General features: G+C 42.3%; 1 pseudogene; it reads left to right on the top strand.

The window, feature by feature from the left end:
- Window positions 1–6,697: 6,697 nt before the first annotated feature.
- On the top strand, window positions 6,698–19,099 carry LOC118576527 (annotated as a pseudogene).
- The last annotated feature ends 325 nt before the right edge of the window (window positions 19,100–19,424 follow it).

Raw genomic sequence — 19,424 nt, 5'->3', positions numbered from 1 at the left:
TCTTAAATTGAAGGGTTCAGGACGAGGTCTCTTTGGTCCAGTGCTTAAGCAACAGATCAATCAATTAGGAAAGGGTTGGGGAGAGGTCTCTTTGGTCCGATGCTTTGAAGAAGTGATCAATAAACATACTCCAGTAAGTTTAATCTAAAAGTACACTTTGTGGTTTTTCAGGGAATGATTGTTTTTGCAATTCAATGGGTGCAGTTATGCCAGATCATCCAAGCAAGAAAAGTCAAGGCACAGCTATCCAACTTTTGGTTCCCAACAGAAAAAATGATCAAATATAAAGGTGAGGCCGGCTCAAAATATCCTGTGTATTGTGGGGCCATGGCTGACTCAATTTTTTGTGGTGCCTTTTCTGCATCTATAGTAAGATATCTGGGGGACCGAGGATCGGAATCCCCTTTGAGAATATCTTTGAGGGGAAGTACCTGTCCCTTGGTCATTTTTAAATAAGGTCATAGCCAATTGATATCCCCCAGAAGTTTCTGGAAGTCATTAAGACAACGGAGCTTGTCTCTCTTGATCTGAATTTTTTGGGTATAAAGAAGGTCTGGATATAACTCAAATCCTAAAAACAAGAAGGGGTATTGGGTCTGTACCTTTCCTGGGGCTATATAGAATCCTCGGCCTTGAAGTAAAGCAATTATCTTTTGGGCTATATATTGTGATTTTTCTTCAGACTCCCCTGCTATCAATAGATCATCCATATAGTGTATAATATAAGCATCAGGGTACTGGATCCTCACCGGGTCAATGGATGGAGCTACATATTTTTGACACAATGTGGGTGAATTGGCCATACCTTGGGGCAATACTTTCCATTGAAATTGGGTGTTAGGTCCAACATGATTCATAACAGGTATAGAGAAGGCAAATTGTTTGCAATCCAGTGGATGCAGGGGGATAGAGAAAAAGCAATCTTTAATATCTATAACAATCTTAAAATATTTTTCAGGGATGGCCACAGGAGATGGCAATCCAGGCTGTAACACCCCCATGGGGACCATAGTCTTATTTACTTCCCTAAGATCCTGTAATAACCTCCATTTTCCAGTTTTTTTTCTTTATTACAAAGATGGGAGTGTTCCATGGAGATGTGGAAGGCTCAAGGTGCCCTTGCTCTAATTGTTCCTGCACCAACTGGAGGGCAGCTTGAACTTTTTCCTGAGGCATGGACCACTGGTCTATCCAAACCAGGTCGTCAGACTTCCAAGTTATTTTATTGGCTTGGTGTGCAGGAGGAGCAGTGGTCCTTAGGAAAAAAGGTCTGTCCCTAATCCCCCATTGTCCAGCTTGGGGATGGGCATGATGGGCTGAGTTTGCCCCTGTTCAAACTTTCCTAACCCTCTGCCAGGCAGAAATCCTGTCTTTACCATCATTCGGTGACTTTATCATTGGGACTCATCATGATGATCCCCATCTGTGTCATTATATCTCTTCCCCACAGGTTTATTGGCAAACCTTCAACCACAAAGGTCCTTACTGTTCCAGTATTTCCCCCGGGATCCTCCCATTTTAGGAATCTAGAGCTTCGTAGTGTATTTTGGATTTGGCCTATCCCCTTTAAATGTGTGGCAGTGGGCTCCAGTGGCCATGAGTCAGGCCAATATTTTTTGGCTATGACAGTGGCATCAGTGCCAGGCCGCCATCGCCACATGGGCCATCTGTGCCAGAAGCCCCACTGGGAGTTTCTGTTGTTTTTCCTCTGTGGCATATTTGCCCCTCCCTGTAATCTTATCAGAAGACCATGAAGCCATCTGGGGACTTTGCTTATTTATGACTGCCTGTGTTTCAGCCCTGTCTATAAATTCAGCCTTCCAGGTCAAAAATTGACTCCGTGTTAAAACTAACTGAACCACCTTATTCCATTCATGAGGCAACAGATTACCCCCCTTCCCCAGCCTTTCAAGAATTGAAATTGTGAAGGGCGCATTAATACCATAATTTTTGACTGCTGAGTGTAAATCCTTTAGATGTTTTATTTTTAGTTTTTTTATATATAACTTGGTCAGTGTCATGATTCTCCACTGGGTCCTGCTCCTCTCCTTCCGAGGCCAAAGACCCCTGTTCCACAACCTCAGTATCTCTGCCAGCACCCTGAGTGGTGTCTGCCTGTTCCCCCACATCCTGGGATTGAGCGCCAGAGCAGGTCATTAGTGGGAAAGAGAGGGACACTGCAGTCAGTGCCCTTTTAGTCTTGCCTCCTTGGTCTCTAAGAGACCCTGCATTCCAGGTATAGCGGGGCCCATTTGTCTTGTCATTGTCTCCCTACAAATGGGAGTGCTCAGGGCATTGGGAGTGGGAGTGACATAGGGAGGTGGAAAGTGCCAGTGAAGGCTCCTCTCACCTATTTGGCAGCTATCAAAAAAGGCTTGGGACTGAGAAAAGGGAGGGGGATCATATCTCTCTCTTTTGTAATGTGCTGCTGCTTCTTCCAGGCTGATTTCTGAAGAAGGGTCAAGCCACTAATCGCCTGCTGCATTTTTATGAATGACAGGGTAGTTTTTTTTATAGGATTTGACCAGGGCAGGAGGCTTTAACAAAGGAGGGATTAATTCAGTGGCAGGGATAGGCTCATCAATAAGGGAGGGGCACACCAGGCCAGGCAGCTGCAGGGCTGCCTGTGATCAATGTTCCCATTAGTCTCAGTCAGAGGCAAAGCGGCCACTGCCGGTTTACTTTCACTTTTAGGGGGAGCAGCCTTTTGAGTCTCTGCCAGGGGTAAAGTGGCTGTCTCCATTTTATGTTCATTCTTTGGCAGAGCAGCTGCTGTGGCTCCGGACTCATTATCGGGCGTCGGGCAGGAGGAGTCTGAGAGAAAATCCTCCGCAAGGGCTAATAAATGTGAAACACACCCGTCTCCCTCTGCCTCTTTTAAAATATCTCTGATCACACCATAAAAAAGAAAGGATCAGGAACATTTTCCCCCTGTTTAAGTAATTTGTTGATGTCTTTTCCAACCTTATTCCAAGTTAGTGGGTGAATCCCTGGGCCATTAACTACCAGCCAAGGGCACTTCTCCTCCACAAAACAGAAGAATATTATCAGATCCTTGTTCTTAACTCTTAGTCCTCTCTCCCTGAGATTGTCCTTCATTTCCTTAATAAAAGAACCTCTTTTGATAGACCTTTGCCCATGGTTATGTGAGGACTGTGCTTACCTCAAGACTCTCCCATTTTGCACGAGTGATGCAGTCCAGGCGTCTCTACCTTGCGTGGTCCGGAACTCCGTCACTATCTGTGGACCGGTGGATCACCGTGCCTTGGGCCCCACGTTGGGCACCCCTTGACCCATCCATCCTGTAGGCCAGGTTATTAGGTTGGACCTGAGGAGGCACCACCTGAAGGATCAATGGGGGCGAGAGAGGAAGAAGACTAGGTGCATAAAGAAAGACAGAGTCAGTCTGAGTCATGTCAAGGTCTCATTTATTGCAAAGGGAAGCAAGCTTATATACTGGTGGATATGAGGGGAAGGGAGGGAGATGAAAAAAATTGTTAGAAAAGGGTTCAGGACAAGGTCTCTTTGGTCCAGTGCTTGAGCAACCGATCAATCAGTTGGAAAAGGGTTAGGGAGGGGTCTCTTTGGTCCAATGCTTGAACAACTGATCAATCAAACATACTCCAGGAAGCTAATCTAAAAGTACATTATGTGGTTTGTAGTAGGAATCTTAAAAGTTCTTATTAATGAAATCAAACCTGAGGCAGATTATTGGGGTGAATGCTGGAAGATCAGAGAAGCAGAACAAGCCACAGTTTTCTCATCCCACCAGTTCCTCAGCTGGTCTTGTTTCCTCAGACTGCAAGCTTCTGAATCCTCATCCCAATGGCTCTCAGCTGAACTGTGCTCGAAAGCCTGAATGCTTAACCAGCCGAATGCTTTACTCACTACATGCTTTTTTCTCCTTAGTTCCTGGTCCTCATGCCTTATATACCTTTCTCTTTCTGCCCCCACTCCCTGGGGTTAAAGGTTATATTTCTGGGATTAAAGGCTTGGGTCACCATGCTTAGCTGTTTCTAAAGTGGCCTTGAACTCAGAGATCCAGCTAGCTCTGCCTCCCAAGTGCTGGGATTAAAGGTGTGTATCACCACCGCCCAACTTCTGTTATGGCTTACTCTTCCCCTTTTCTAGCCACCATTTCTGGCTCTGTTCTAGTGGCTGTCTGTTCTCTGACCCCAGATATGTTTATTTCGGGGAACACACAATATTTCAGGGAACACAATACCCACCACAGTGGTTTTTCAGGGAATGATTGTTTTGCAAATCAATTGGTGTGGTTATGCCAGATCATCCAAGCAAGAAAAGTCAAGGCACAGCTATCCAATTTTTGGTTCCCAACAAAGTGGGGGTTTTTATAACTCCAAAAATGTAAGGCTATTGATCCCCTGAGATTTTTTTGAGAGTCTTGCAGATGAATTTTGGTGATGTAGGTACTTGGCTGAAGTGTTTTCACCAGGAGCCAATGACAAAGAGAAAATAAGTGTCTGAGAGAATGCCTGAAATGATCAGTGAGCAAAGCGAAGATTGCTGGTATTCCAAATATTCTCTATTGCCAGGGAAGGCATGGACTTGCTGCAAGGTGAGGGCAAGCAGGCAAATAGCAAGAGCTCTCTGCTTCCACATCCTTTTAGAGGCTTCCAGCAGAGGGTGTGGCCCAATTTAGGGTGTGTCTTCCAACCTGAAGATCTGGATTAAAGGAGTGTGTGTGTGTCTTCAGGCCCTGTGATTCTGATTGGATGTTTGTTTGTTTGTTTGTTTTAATTCCAAAGTCTGTCCTTGAAATGGATGTACCTACATCAAATGAAGCAAAAACACTTCTCACTGTTTTGACCTCCATTTTAGAGTTTTAGTTAATGCCATGTCTTGTTAAGTTGGGAAACAACAAATCCACCTCAAGTTCATTTTGCTTATTGCAATTCATCTTAAATAATATATGGATGGTGTCCAGTCCTACACAGCTGTTATTTCCTCTTCTCAGGGTTTCACACTAAATCCTCCCATTAACATGACCAGGAAAGAGGTGGTTCCTTACCCTATCAGGGCTCTCAATGTTCACAAAACAGAGATCTGGATGGAAGAATTTATGTATTGTGGTCGAGAAGCAGAACCAGGCAGCAACTCTGAAAGAGGCAGTCTTTTTTTATCCAGACTCACATTTCCTGGGATGGCTCCACAAACTTTCATTGGTGATCTTGCCCCTCCCCCTCCGATTATCCTCCTTGTAAAAACTGTTCTTGATCCACTAAGGGTGTGTTATGAGAAGATCCTGAGTTCTTGACTCCATCATGGTGACTGCCATGATTCAGCTTCTCAATACCTCATAATTTTCATTCTCCACCTGTGAGTTCTGTCTTCATTAAACTTTGATCTCCCATGATTACTCTGTTGGCCCTAAGTGAGACAGTATTTTGGTTTTCAAATGGTGCAGTGTAGTTAGAGTTTTCCTGCCTGGACCACAGTCAGGACATATCTCTCTCACCCACCAGGCCCATAGATGCTCAGAACCAACCAAGTAAACACACAGAAACTTACATTGTTTAAAAACTGTATGGCTGTGGCAGGCTTCTTGTTATCTACTACTTCTTCTATCTTCAATTAACCCATTTCTATTAATCTATACTTTGCCACCTGGCTCGTGGATTATCATTACCTTATATCCTCCTTGTCATGGCAGCGGCTGGCAGTATCTCTCCCCCTAGCCTTTACTTCCAAGAATTCTCTTCTCTCTTGTCCTGCCTATGCTTCCTGCCTGGCAACTGGCCAAACAGCATTTTATTTATACAGAGTGATATCCACAGCCGTGCAGAATATATTCAACAGTTACTGAACAAGGGGTTTTGAAACATTTCTTAGAATGTGATCTGTAAAATGCTGCCCACAACCATCATCTCTCTCTAGTTCATCATGCCTAGAGCGACTCACTAAGCCTAGTGGACAGGAAAATAACTACAGTGATTCAATCAACTCAGCAATTCCCAGCCTAGCTCTCCTGGAAGTCTGGCTCTAATGCTGCTCATCCATCAGTCCAGGATAAATCAATCAATTGGTTTTCATCTCAGAATTTTAAGTTCCTCATTTAGGAACCTTTGGAAGGTGGCTAACTGGTGGCCTTTGTGACTTTTCTGTATTCGTTAAGGACCAGGTTGGCAGGTACCCTTTCCCTCAAATATGTCATTTGTAATGAAGGTAGACAATTCTTGCAAGACTCCTCATTTGTAAGTAAACCTGTAAGTTCTGAGCTTCAGTGAACATGCTCCTGCAGTGGGGGTGCAATTTTCTCAATGGGGAACTGACTCCTGTCTTGGGCTCAAGTATAAGATCTTTTCATATAGTTTCTCACTCCACTAATGGAACTAATGCAGCATTTATTTCAGGTATCATGGCTCAGGTCTCTTTGAGCCTATCTCACCAGAACAAGTAGCCTGAAATTCTGGTTCCCAGATGCACATTGGCAGATGAGCTAGGAGAGCTGTGGGAGAATTCCTGATTCACAGACTGCTGCCTAATGTTAGTTGGCCAGGGATTCCAGGATCACAAGGCCATCTTAGCAGCTCGCTCTCCAGTTTTCAGAGCCATGTTTCAACATGACATAGAGGAGAGCAGAAAGAATGGTGTTGAGATCCCTGACCTGGAGCCACAAGTCTTCAAGGTAATGGTGGACTTCCTTTAAACAGGGACAGATCCAGACCTTGACAGCATGGTAGTTGCTGTGCTGGCAGCTGCTGACAAGTATGGCCTGGAGCAATTGAATGTCATATGTGAGGATGCCCTCTTCAGGGACCTCTCTGTGGAGAATGCTGCCCACACTCTCTTCCTGGCTGGCCTCCACAGATCAGGGCAGCTGAAAACCCAGACACTGGATTTTATTACAGCTCATGTTTCTGAGGTCTCTGAGACCTCAGACTGGAAGACAATGGTTGGCTTATATCCCCACTTAGTGGTTGAAGTTTTTGGTTTCATAGCTGCTCACTGCCCCTTGCTGGAGCACCCTATTAAATGCTTGAAGTAGTCCTAGGACTTGGCAGATCATGTTCTATACTTGTCTCCCAGAAGCAGAAGACATGGTGTTATCAATGATACCTGAGACGACTATGGGATTTGTGGAAATATTCCAGTGAAACTAGGGAATAACAGTATGGTGGTTGAGGCTTAATACAGATATAAATGAGTCCATGTCAGGTTGAGGGACGGGGAGCCTTGGACTCTGGTACAATCTACACAGCCTCCTCTCTGTTGTTATACTGGTTTGATTTATTTTTTGTCTAAGGAGTTAGAATCTGAAATCCATTTGAACTGCTGGCACCAAGCACATGACAACAGGGTTTCTTTGGAGAAACCTATCTGCATTGGACTGAGCAGAAGATATGGTCAAGGACTCAGAAAGGATAAAACAAACATGAATGTTTGATTACAAGAAAAACAAAGAGAATGAAGAAAGTTTTTCTCCAAACTCTGTGATTGGGACAGGAGAGCTGACTGAGTTGACAAGGGCAGTTGTTGCTTTTGCAGAGGACCTTTTGTGAAGTCCCCCTTTTTCTGCATGAGCACACCCATCAAAAATAAATAAAATACAGAAATGAAATATCAAATGAATAAAAAGTGTAAAATCAGCTAATGGATTCCAGTGGTGTTTCTGTTTGAAGATAGCCATTTTAGTCTATCCAGCTGTGCTCAGCTCTAGAAGTTGGTGCAGTGTCTTCACTGCCACACACACACACACACACACACACACACACACACACACACACACAATCAATAATACCAATAAGACAATAATAATAAATTCTGTTACACTCAGCAATTGGTACCTAGGTCAATGGAAATCAGTTGGGATTTCTCCAACAGCTGTTGGGAATAGTTCCAGAGATACATAGCCAAACATTGAGCACAACTCAGTGAAGAGGGGAAGGCAGTGTTGTAGGAGGTATCAAAGACACTGGGGGTACAGAAATCACAGAGTCAACTAAACATGTTTCATAGGGGCTCACAGACAATGAAGAGGCAATCACAAAGCCTGCCTGGGTCTGAGCTAAGTCCTCTGTTTACATACTGTGCTTGTTTATCTCAGGGGCTTTGTGGGAGCCCAACTGAAGGAGCATGGGGAGTATCTGAACTGTTTATAGGATATTGGAAATGTTTCTTCCTTCTGATTTGGCTCCTTAAGCCTTGATATGAGGGTTTGTGCTAACTATTATTTCATTTTTTATCTTGTGTTCATTTGATATCCCCAGAAGACCTTTGCTTTTCTGAACCAAAACAGAGGAGTAGTATCTATCTATCTATCTATCTATCTATCTATCTATCTATCTATCTATCTCTATCTACATATATCTATATCTATATTCTGTGTATGGATTAGAGTTATGGTAGACTACATTCAGGTGGGACTGTATGAAAGAAGAAAAAATAAAAACAAAAAGAGGAAAAAATTAGAAAGACATTTGAGGTAGTAGTATTTGGACACATCTGCAAAGGAGCAGAGAATGTCTAGATTTTTGTCCCCTGTAAATGCCCATGAAAGTTGCCTTCATTAGAGGAGGAGTTCAATAATCAAGTAGATAGGATGACCCACTAAGTGCATTCAGATTCTTTAACAAGCTATCCCAATTATTCACCAATGGGCCCATGATCAAAGTAGCTGTGGTAGCAGAGATGGGGGTTATGCATGGGATGAAAACATGGATATCCACTCACCAAGAGTGACCTGGTTAAAGCTGCTGCTGAATGCCAGATCTGCCAATAACAGAGACCAAAACAGAGTGCCAGACATGTCATCATTCTCCAGGCTGACCAGCCTACAAAGTCATGAAAGGATGATTACATTGGACCACTTCCTCTGTGGAATGGACAACAGTTTGTCCTTCATGGAATAGATACTTATTCTAGTAATATATTTGCATTTCCTGCCTATAATATTTTTACCAAAACTACCACACGGGGACTAACAGAATGCATTGGCAACTCTCATGGTATTCCACATAGTATAGCTTCTGACCAAGATACTAAATTCTCAGACAGAGAGGTAAAACTCAGGCCCACAATCATGGATTCCACTGGATGTACTAGGTACACCAACCTCCTGAAGCAGCTGTTATGAACTTTCAAGACATAGTTATAGAGCCGATGGAAATAGCAGTGTTGGTGATATTATTAAGGCCACCCCATGTAGTTAAAATAGAGGTTTATTTTGTGGTAAGTTACAAGTGAAGGGATTGGTTACAGGGTCTGGGAATGGTATAGAGCAGTCTGGAGGTGTTCTCTGGAGAACTCAGCTCAGTCTACCTCCAGCTTCTAGGGTGCAGAAATCACGAGAGTCAGCCCATTTGGATCTCGGGTCTTCAGGGTTCTCTCTTGGCCTGCCTTGTAGGCATGACAGTTACCAAAGCCTCCATAGGTGTTGGAACTTCCAGATCAAAGCTGGAATGGTTACCCACTACATTGCAGCAACCCCAGAGTGGTGGTTTAGGATACCTTAGGAGGCAGGTTTCTCCATAGCCCAGATCCATGGGTCCATGCACCAGGTGGTATAAAAGGAAATAGTACCACTCACTATGACCCCTAGTGACCTCTTGGGAAAAAATTCTTCCATGACCTTAAGTTCTTCTGGCCTGGAAGTTTTGATTCCAGTGTGATTAGTTGTGTGGGGCAGTGCTCCTGTTTGCAGCCACAACAAACATTCCATTGAACTGAAGCTCCAATTTCTCCCAGCCACTTTTGAGATTCTGGTGTCCTTAATTCAACAGGTCTAGAAGGAAATAACAGTGTTAGGAGGGGTGATTGATCAAAATAAACATTGGGCAGTTGGACTGCTCCTCCACAATGGAGGTAAGAAAGATTATGTCTGTCAAGCAAGAAATTCATTATAGCTCCCCGTTGTAAACATTTTCCAATGATTAAAGAGAATGAGAGACTTCAACAGCCTAATCCAGGAAGATGGCAAGTGGTACAGACAAACGAGGAATGAAGAAATATATCAAAACTCCATAAAAGGGGCCAAGATGGGTAGTGATGTTCTCACTGAAGTACAGACCCAAATATTTTCAGTCCAATTTAGTAAACTCTATTTTCTGCCATAATAGCTTTTCACCCTAATCCCAGGTTTGAGAAGATAGCAAGGAAGATAGAAGATGTGGGTATTTTATAATCCAGAAAATGCAAAACTAAGGGGTTTCCAATGGTTCATATGGTTCTAGAGGAATTTTGGTGATATAGGAACTTGACTGTACATTCTCACCAGAAGCCAATGACAAACAGAAATACTGTTTGAGAATCAGTATGACTGGTCAATGGAGAAAACAATGATTACTTGTTGGTTTATTTATTGTTGCTTAGCTGTCCAAAGTATCAAGATTGGGCAAAGACCCTGAATGCAGAGGTGCCATTGACCCAGATATAGCCTTCAACAGCAATAAGGCTCTGAGGTCATAATACTCCTTTATTATTTTTATTATAGCTTTGAAGTACAATTTGGAATAAGGAATGGTAATACCTACAGCAGTTCATTTATTGTTTAGTAATTTGTTAGCTATCCTATACTTTCAGTATTTATATATGAAGCTGTAAATGGTCTTTAAATTGTTTTTCCAATTTTATTTATTATATTTGTGTTTCAATTTTACATATCAGCCATGGGTTCCCCTATCTTCTCCCCTCCCAATCCCTCCCCTATCTTAAATTTGTGGAAATTTTGAAGGAGACTACTTTGAATCCATACCTTGCTTTTTGTAGAATGGCCATTTTTAGATGTTGATCTTATTGATTCATGAGCACGGGAGATCATTTTCTGATATCTTCTTCAATTTCTTCCTCAAAAACTTGAAGTTTTATGATGTCTTTCACTTGCTAGGTTAGAGTTAACCCAAAGATGTTTTATGCTATTGGATGCTACTTTGAAAAGTGGTTTTCTCTGATTTCTTTCCATGTCTGTCTCTCATTTGTACATTGGTCAACTACTATTTTTTTATTATTATACTATTACTGAAAATAGACCTGTCCTTCAATGCATACTAACCAAAATTTTCACTACCTTAGATTTTTTCAAGCTTATTTTCTGAAAATTTTTATTAGCTATAGGAATTTCTTTGTTGAATTTTTTTACCTAACTTATGTGTATTATATTATCTTCTACAAGGAAATATTCTTTCTTTCTTTTATTGTCAGTTGCCTTATGATTTAATTGAGAATTCAATTTTTTATTTCATAATTTAATCTTATTTTACTTATCAGTCATAGATTCCCCTGTCCTCCCTCCTAACATCCCCTTTTCTGCACTCCCCCCATGCCACATTCCCAACTCCTCCATGGCAAGGACTCCCCTGGGGATTCATCTCAGTCTGGTAGATTCAGGGGAGTCAGATCCAGTCCGCTCCTCCTTTCACCCAGGCTGATCAAAGTACCCCGCATAAGTCCCATGCTCCAAACAGCCAGCTCATTCACCAAAGACAGATCCATATCCCACTGCCTGGAGGGCCTCCCAAACAGCTCAAGCTAATAGACTGTCTCACCTATCCAGAGGGCCTGATCCAGTTGGGGGCTCCTCAGCTATTGGTTCATAGTTCATGTGTTTCCACTAGTTTGGCTATTTGTCCCTGTGCTTTTTCCAATCATGGTCTCAACAATTCTCACTCATACAATCCCTCCTCTTTCTCACCAATTGGATCCTGGAGCTCTGCATCTACTTCTGTCAGTCATTGGATGAGAGTTTTATCACACAGTTAGGGTGTTTGGTCATCCCAACACCAGAGTAGGTAAGTTCAGTCTTTCTCTCGACCATTGCCAGTAGTCTATGGTGGAGGTATCTTTGTAGATTTCTGGGGACCTCTCTAGCACTTTGCTTCTTCCTATTCCCATGGGATCTTCATTTATCATGGTCTCTCTTTCCTTGTTCTTCCTCTCTGTTCTTGATACAGCTGGGATCTCCTGCTCCCCTAAGCTCTCATTAAGAATTCAGTTGTTATATTGACTAGATATGTAGAGAGTCAAACTTTATCTCTTTCCATATTTTAGATGACTTTTTTATGTTTCTCTTATTTATATTGATGTTGACTATGGACTTGTTTTAAACTGTCATTATTGTATTTATGTATGTCACTTGTGTTCTCCCTGAGTTTCCTCATAAATGAGTGTTAGTGAAAAAAGTTCTTCCTCCATATAATGATATGATCATGAGTTAATGTCTTTCTGAGGTTTGGTCTTTAGGGAGTTTATATGGTCAATTACATTTTTATTTTTTCATATTGAACCATTCCTACATATCTAGAATACAGTCTAGTTGATCATGGTAAATAGCTTTTGAATATTCTGAGGCTTAATTTGTAATTATTTCATGAGTATTTTTGCTGCAGTGTTCATAAGGGAATTAGAGTGTGATTTAGTTATCTGTGTCTACCCAGGTGGCATTCAAACAACCACACTGACTGGTACTTCTGGAAGTCACCTTAGGTCAGAGCTGAACATGTCCTTGGATTGTTTCAGACTTTTCAGAGGGAGTTCCAGGAACAGACCCTGTGCAGAAGCAAGGAATCTGTATGCTTCAGCCACCAAGTCAGGATATGAGCCCACCATTGTATTCAGCTTAAGAACTTGGAAACATCAGAAGCATGAGCTGTAATGAAGTCTAGTGCCTGATTTTCAGCTGCTTTGCATTATACTGTTTAGCCAGTATTAGAATGTGGGCATCGTTACCCACTGAGTGGTCCCTGGAGAGGGCATGGTCCCGTGTGAACTTCAAATGCTCCAGATCTTGTTTGCCAGCAGCTGCCAGTATAACATCTGACAAAACTGTCACATGTGACATACTGTAGAGTTCTGTTGCCTTCCCAGTGTAAATGAAACCCATCATTGCCTTGAAGACTTGTGACTCCAGGTCATGGATCTCAACTCGGTTCCTTTTGATCTCTCCACATCATGTTCAAACATGGCTCTGAAAACTAGAGAGTGAGGTGCTAAGATGGCCTTGTGAGCCTGGATTTCCTGGCAAGCTACCACCAGGCAGCAGTTTATGAATGGGGAACTCTGCCAAAGCTATGCTAGGTCATCTGCCATTAAGTACCGGGAACCTGGATTCCTGGATTCTTGCCCTGATCAGAGATGCAGAAGGAGTCCTAAAATATGACCACCTTGCATAGGAGGGTGAGCTTGTCATCTTAAGAGAATCCAAAGCCCATGAGAAGACAAAAATCTCCAAAGATGAACTTTTTGAATCCCCAGTTTCAGTTTGCAGAAGCCTGATAACTCCTGGATTCTTCATAAATTATACTTTCTCTAATTTGGCAAGGAAGATCTACAACTGGAACTTTGCCCACAGTGGGCTCTATGGACACTAGCAACACTAAGTAAGGTGACAGGTAATCTGCCTTTTTTGTCAACCCTATCCAGGTGTACTTTCATACACCATTTGTTTGTAATTAGCTCCTGGTGAGAAAGTGGGATATTTAATGGCTTACCACATTCCCTACAAGCAATAATGGAAGTTTCAGATTGTCCACTAGTTGGAGAAATTCTGGATGCTGATCTGTGTGTAGCTCCAGCTCTTGGATAAGAGGAACCCTCATTTATCTGCTTGTTATGGTTTGAAATCAAAGCTGATCCAAAATGAAGAACTGGTATTTTTTCTGCTTCAACCTGGGGTCACAGTTACAATTATATTCTTAGATTTTTAGTTTCTGAAGGGAAAGTCCGAGAATCCAGTACTTACTCAGTCCAGGAGGTTGGAAAGCTCAACTAGTCTTCAGTATCTGTTGGCATTCCAAAGAAGTATTCTCTAAAGCCTGGGAAGGAATGGACTTGCTGCAAAGTGAGGGCAAGCAGGCAAAGAGCAACAGCAGAGGGTGTGGTTGAATTTAGGGTGTGCCTTCCAGCATCAAGATCTGGATTAAAGGTGTGTGTCTTCAGGTCCTGAGATCTGGATTAAATGTATTGCTCTTCCTACCTCCAACTACATATTGGAAGTGGATCTACTTCTGCTACTTTAGCAGAAAATGTCAGAGATGTGTCCTCCATTTTAGGACTATAGTTCTTTCCAGATGTAGTCAAGTTGGGAACCAAGAATAAACACCATAAGTGAATTTTGCTTTGTGCTATGTGAAGTCCTAAATGCTTCTCAATTCAATCATGTTGACTGATTTGATTTAGCCTCTCATTACCTTATATTTAACGTTTTAAAATGTGAGTTTTGTCCTCTTCAAACTTTGAACATCCATGCTTATTGTAGAGAAAGTATTCTAGTTTCCCGCAGAAGATATTAAGCTGTTATGAGGAAGGCAGGATGGTTCCTGTTCTAATTGTGATCTATAAAATGCTCCCCACATCTATTATCTCTCTCCAATTCATCATGTTTGGGGGGACTCACTAAGACTAAAGGACAGGAAAACAACTACAGTGATTCAATCTACTCAGCAATTCCCAGCCTAGCTCTCCTGATAATTTGGCTTCAATGCTGCCTATACCTAAGAACAAGATAAATCAGTCAACTGGTTTTGATCTCTGAATTTTTGGTTTCAGAGCTGGACTTATTGCAGGTGACTAACTACTAGCTTCTTCACCATGTGGATTTAGGCTCAGAGTGGTACATAATTTCCCTCAAATCTGTCATTTGAAAATAGGCAATCACTTAAACCCCTCATTCGCAAGAAAAATGCTCTCCCTTGTCAGTCCTGAGCTCCCCTGAGCATGCTCCTGGAGAATGGGTGCCAGCTCTCACAAGGAAACTTAGGCTCTAAGGAGCAGCAAGCACCAGCTGTCTCCCTGTCACACCAAGAATGTGACAGGTGGAGCTTTTATTTGGAATATGTAGTTCACTGGGTAATCTGACAGAGTCAAGGTGTTCAGGACCCCAACAGGAGTTGGCACAGGTCTTAATTGACAAGAGTGTCCTTCTACCAAAGAAAGCCACTCATTACCCTAGGAAAACAAACTGAGAGAAACAGATGCAGGCAAAAGGACACATACAGGTGATGTGGAAATACATAATGAGACACACAGAGAGAGGAGAAAGAGAGATGGGAAGAAAGAGACAGAAAGATTGAGAAAGAGGGAAATAAGTGAAAGAGAGACACTTTGAGAGACACAGAGAAGGAGATGGAAAGGCAGTCAGAGAGAACAAATGAGACTGAGAAATAGAGGGAGACAGAGAGACACTGAAAGACCAGAGAGGGAGACACTATAATGACCACCTGAGGTGGTCGCTACACATTCATACACCTGAACAGACAGAAGAGAACTATAAATAAATATGTATATGTATATAATTACATATAATTACCTATATATTACTATAGATGTAATAACTACACTACACACTGTATTACACTGTAGTGTAATTATTAGAATGACATATATGCTGTGGCCTGGCTAATCCAACAATGATGGGCTATGATCAGAAATTCAACCAAACTCAGCACAACAACCCTCATACCAAGGCTGGAGGAGACAACCAAGAAGGAAGAAAAGTTTCTCAATAACAGGCAACAGAGTCAGAAGCACACCATGCTCCCACTTTTAGGAATCCCACAAAACTCCCAAAGCAAAACCACTACAACCTGTATCCAGAGGACATAGTGCAGACATCTGCAGTCTCTATTATTGCCTCTTCAATTTCTGTAAGCCCCTATGAGCCCTGCTTATTTGATTGTGTGGGCTGTATTCTATTGGTAATCTTGACCCCTCTAGACCCTCAATCCTTCCTTACCCTCTTCCTTGTATTTCCCCAAGTTCTGCCAAATGTTTGGCAGTGGAACTCAGTATCTGTTCTCATCTGTTGCTGGGGAAGCCTAACTGATAAGGATTTGGCTAGGTACCAATCTCTGAGTATAAGAGAACATTATTGGGTATTATTTCATTGACTTTTTTGTCAGATATCTTGTTTGGTTGCATCTAGGCTTCTGTGCCACCCAATTTCTGGTTCCTGACTATCCACACAGTATTGGGCATCAGCTCCCTTTCTAGGCTTGGCTTTCAAGATTGACCAGTCATTGATTCATGACTTCCACAAGCTCTGAGCCAAAAATGTCCCAGGAACTCTTGCATGCAGGTTGCAGGTTCAAGGTTCTGTGGATGTGTTTGTGTCTCAGTTCCATCACTGGTTTACCAAAGACGGCTGGTTCAGGCTTGTTATCCTACATTACTAGGAGTCCTTCCTAAGGTCACCCTCACACATTACAGGAAGTTTCTACTGCACTAGGTTTCCACATCTCTACTTATATTTCGTCCAATTCCAGTTGTCTCTTCTGTGTTCTCTCCCTCCACCCTTCACTCCCCTTGGGAGGTCTGTGCTGGCAATGTCAAATACTTGTTTTGCAAATGAAGGGTCTGGCAGGGATTGTCTAGCTGCATTTCAAATCACATATTTGACGGAATAAATACCTGCCACACTGACCTCAAACCCACATAGAGAATAGTTACTGATGTTACTGGTTTTCACCTGCCAAAGGTTCCTAAGAGGAAACAAAATTTTAGTCATTAAAACCAATTCATTGATTTACCCTGTACTGAGTGATGAGCAGCATTGGAACCAGACTTGCAGGAGAGCTAGGCTAAGATTGAATCACTGAAGATATTTTCCTGTCCTCTCAGCTTATACCCTCTTGATGTGTTGTACTGGGGAGAGATGATAGGTGCGGAGAACATTTTATAGATCACATTCCAAGGATAATGATCTCAAAACGTCTTCTTCAGTAACTGTTGAATATACTATATATCCTTTGGAAACCAGAATACTGTCTCCCTTTTAAGGCCCAGCAGAGTAAGCAAAGAAGTTCTAAATTTAAAGATGATATAACTCACCAGTGGAGGAAGAAAATTATGAGTTATTGAGAAGCTGAATCTTGGCACTCACCATGATGGAATTGAGAAGCACTAAGGATCTTTTCATAGCACACTCCTTTTTTATTTTATTTCTTTTTTGTTTGTTTGTTTGGTTTTTTGAGACAATGTTTCTCTGTAGCTTTGGAGCCTGTCCTGGACTAGCTCTGTAGACCAGGCTGGCCTCCAACTCACAGAGATCTGCCTGCCTCTGCCTCCCAAGTGCTGAGATTACAAGAGTGTGCCACCACCACCCATCACACTCTTAAGTGGATATGGAAGAGTGTTTCTAAGAAGATGTATCTGAGGGTAAGGGGCAAGATCACCAATGCAAGTTGGTGGAGCCATTTTGCAGATTGTGAGTCTCATTGAAATAAAAGGCCAGAAATAATACATCCAATTTCAGAGGTTTTTGCCTGGCTCTGCATCCTGCCCACTCTTATAAATTCTCCAACCATGATCTCCATCTTGGGAACACTGAGACCCCTGAGAGGGCAAGGGAAACACATCTTCCCAGATTCAGGTTATAACCTTTAGAGATAGAAAGAAACAGTTAACCCGGATATCAAGGCCTGAAGACACACACCTTTAATCCACAAATTGAGTTGGAGGACACACCCAAAATTGGGCCACACCCTCTGCTAGAAGCATATAAAAGGACATGGAAGAAGGAGGGTCTTTCTCTTTGCCTGCTTGCCCTCAACTTGCAGCAATTCCATTTCTTCCCTGGCGTTAGAAAATTTATCTTTGGAATTCCAGCATATACTGAAGACCAGTCAACACATCCAACCTCCTGGACTGAGTAAGTACCTGATTCTTGGACATTTTCTTCATGGCTAGCCAATGTGGGATTAGTAGGACTGCAGCCTTAAGTCATTCTAATAAATCCTCTTCCTCCATACCCAGAGAGATTCCTTGTACATGTGTCGTTACTTTGGAAAACTGAAGTACAGTTTTGATATGAGAGTATAAAATGATCCACTTTTTCAAAAGTTGTATTTAATGGTCAAACCTAGTTACCTATTGAATTAAGATTCACTCTAGGAAAAAAATGGAGTAATGTAACAGTCTCTAGTAGCCTAGACTGTCTTCTCTGAATCTATTATTGAAATCTTGATAGATAATTTCAGAGACTCAAGTTTCCACACTCATAGAAGAAGGAACAGAAGAGAAACAAAAACTGAAAATCTAAATCTTTATATCATTGTGACCCACAGGGTAGAGAGAAAACAATTGCTAGTTCTTCCTTTTGGATCCAGTTTAATCTTGAAACTACTTCCAGGCAAATGTCAGAGGATGGTATAGCCCAGAGCTAGGATCACCATCCAGAATTTCTCCTACAGGTATTCTGGAGGAAATTCAGGAACACATTAGAAGCCCAACTTTCTCAATAGGAGCCAATGACAAATGGTGTTTGAGAGTAAACCTGAAGGGAGTGGATGAAGGAAGTGTAAATTACATGTCAGTTTGCCTAGTGTTGCTCAGCTGTCTAAAGAGTCATATTTGTGCAAAGTCTTAAACACAGAAGGAAAGAAAATACAAGGAGGGGAAGCTAGACTATGACTGGGGATTCCAAAAGTTCATCCTTTGAAATTTCCTCTTATTCTATGCTTCTTCACTTCTCCCAGATGATGTGTTCATCCTTCTCTGCAAGGTGAGCGTGGTCCAGGACTTCTTCAACATCTCTGTCCAGAACACAATGGCAGGGATCCAGGTTCCCAGCTGCACACTAGAAGATATGCTAGGAGAGTTGTGGGAGAATTCCCAATTCACAGACTGCTGCCTGGAAGTAGATGGCCAGGAATTCCGAGCTCACAAGGCCATCTTAACAGCTTGCTCTCCAGTTTTCAGAGCCATGTTTCAACATGATATGAAGGAGAGCAAAAGTAGCCGCATTGAGATCCATGACCTGGAGCCCCAAGTCATTAAGAAAATGATGGACTTCATTTACACTGGAAAGGCACCAGATCTGGACAGCATGGCAGATTCTGTGCTGGCAGCTGCTGACAAATATGCCCTGGAACGTTTGAAGGTCATGTGTGAGGATGCCCTCTTCAGAGAACTCTCTGTGGAGAATGCTGCCCATACTCTCTTCCTGGCTGACCTCCACAGCTCATGGAACCTGAAAACCCAGGCAATGCATTTCATTACAGCTCATTTTTCTCAGGTCTCTGAGACCTCAGGCTGGAAGATAATGGAGGGATCATACCCCCACTTGGTGGCTGAAACATATGGCTCCCTGTCTACTGCACTGGATACTTTCCTGGAGCCTCCACACAAACGCATGAAGCGATCATAGATCCTGGTCAGCTGTGACCTACACTTGTCACCCAGAAGCAGCAGTCAGTGTTGTTACTGATGACACCTTGGTAGACTATGGGATTTGTGGAGCATATTCAGTAAAACTATGGAAAGACAAATGGTGTTTCAGCCTTTAATACAGTTGTTAATGTGGTGAATGGCAGGTTAGGTTCAGAGAGACTTGACTCTTTTGTGCTTTATGGATTGATAATTTGTCCATTGAGTTGGAAACCATGATTTAATATAGTTACTTGCTCCATGGACATCCCAAGAGGGTTTCTTTGGAGAAACCTGTCTGGATTCAACTGAGAACAATATATTAC

This window comes from Onychomys torridus, unplaced genomic scaffold, assembly GCF_903995425.1.
Source record: "Onychomys torridus unplaced genomic scaffold, mOncTor1.1, whole genome shotgun sequence".
Lineage (NCBI taxonomy): Eukaryota > Metazoa > Chordata > Mammalia > Rodentia > Cricetidae > Onychomys > Onychomys torridus.
Note: the sequence above shows the minus strand (reverse complement) of the source record. Positions and strands in the feature narration are given on the sequence as shown.